At 42.0% G+C, this 1942-nt stretch overlaps 1 pseudogene; it reads left to right on the forward strand.

Moving 5' to 3' along the window:
- Window positions 1–4: 4 nt before the first annotated feature.
- LOC105806273 overlaps window positions 5–1942 on the forward strand; it is a 6559-nt pseudogene continuing 4621 nt past the window's right edge.

A 1942-nucleotide genomic window follows, 5' to 3' on the forward strand; every position in this document is an offset into this window, starting at 1 on the left:
ACCGATGAGCCCAGAGGTGAGGAGCGAGCTCGGCGATTTTGCGACAGCGCTGTGCCTCCGCGACTGGTCGGAAGCCAGAACTCTGCGCCGAAACCTAGAACCTCGAGGGCTGGAAGCTGGAGTCTCTACGCGGAAGCACGAGCCCAGAAGGCGGCTTGACGCGGGGTCTTGGGGGCGGCAAACAGCCATAGCTGTTTGGGAATGACTGACTCAAGGTGGCGCCAGTCCCTGGTTTGATGTAACCTGAGGTAAGGGGACCAAGTCTCCCGCTGCACTCCCAGCAGGCTCCTTCAAGGCAAGTTTCACGTCCCGGTTCTGGCTCAGGTTCTTTCGAGGTAACCAGCTTCTGCAGCTCACCAAACCCAGTGGTGTGCCAAGCCCTTCTGAGTCCCTGTCCTGGGGGTCTTCGCCTTTGCCACTCCTAGCCTGTGGCTGGAGTGAAGAGCCTTAGGCCGAGTCTTTTGAAGGCACACAGTGTATTTTAGTCACTTACTATTAGCGTTTAATTCAGCAGCATGTAGTAACTTTATATATGCATCCAAGTACGGAAAGAAATTAAAGGTCAAACAGTTTGACTTTGGTCTTATCAACTTTGGCATATTAATTTCAGTAAAATTTTCAACCAACACACTGCACCAAGCATCTTTGTCCCAAATCCTACGGAATTGAAACATATTTCTTGCTCTCAGGGAGCACCCAGTTAAGGTAAAAATACTCAATTCATGCATGTCCATACTTCTTCATATATATTAAATTCAATGAGCATTTATTAAACACTTGTTATGTATTAAGCTCTGTGCTAAGTATTGAGCATAGGAAAAGTTGAATCGTTTTCCATCCTACTGCTCTGAGTTCACCAACTTGGTGAGGACAGAACAGAAAATAATTATCTGTAAAGGTACAAGACAAAGACTGTTAAATGATACTACCCAGTTTCAGAGCAAGTGGGAGTATGGGAGACAGAGAACTGACTTATATGTTCAGAGGAAATCGGAAAAGCTTTGTAGAGCAGCCAACATGTGAGGTAGCCCTGGAGGGAGAGGTTATGTTTACATGTGGAGTTGTGGTGTAAGTGTTGTCCTTTCTAACAGATCTCACTTAAGGGTTTTGCTCATTTTTATCTTTTATTTTCTCTTGCTGTCCAGCCTACTTTGCCATCTGCCCACCTTCCCAGCCCTTGGTCTGTTTTCTTGGAACTAGCCTAGGCCAAGGTATCTCACTTACAAATGATAATTACCTTTTATTTAAAAACTATTTCTGTATGGACAGTACTGGTGAAGAAAGAATTTTCATTTTTTAGAATTTGTTTTAGCTAAGTCAACAAAGCACAGTTCCTGTGGCTCATCTGTTAGAACACAAAAATAGCCTCACTGTGTAGAAACAGATGTTTAAAATGGTATTCATTAAAATGGATTCCACCTGTAACAGAAAACAGAAAGTGGATGCAAAAAGAATGTTGTAAGTTGGCAGTCATTGCTATCACCTTCCATTCCCTTAGAATGTATATTTGTGAGTAAAATCTTGCTAATAGGAATGTGCTTCTGGTTTTACTGCCTAGTGATATGGATTATTAGTAATATTGAAACACAATTACCCTAGACTCTTTAGGAGGGTAGCAGCCATGGGAAAAAAAAATGCTTCTAGAGTGAGCGTCTTCTTACCAATGAACAGAGTTATTTTGGGCAAAAAATTCATGACTAACCTATATTAGAAATTAACATTTACTGACTACCTTCTATGTTGGGTGCTCTGTTTTACATTTTTACAAGAACCCTGCAAAGGACACATTATCCTCATCTTATAGGCGAAGAATTTGAGACTGAGTAATATATTATTAAATAATTTGTCCCAAATCACAGCTAGATTGTCATCCAAGACTCTCAGATTCCTCTTTCAACTATTTCACACTGTCTTTACAACAACGGAGGCACAAAGAGGTGAG

This window comes from Propithecus coquereli, unplaced genomic scaffold (genome assembly GCF_000956105.1).
Source record: "Propithecus coquereli isolate 6110/MARCELLA unplaced genomic scaffold, Pcoq_1.0 Scaffold14, whole genome shotgun sequence".
NCBI classification, from domain to species: Eukaryota; Metazoa; Chordata; class Mammalia; order Primates; family Indriidae; genus Propithecus; species Propithecus coquereli.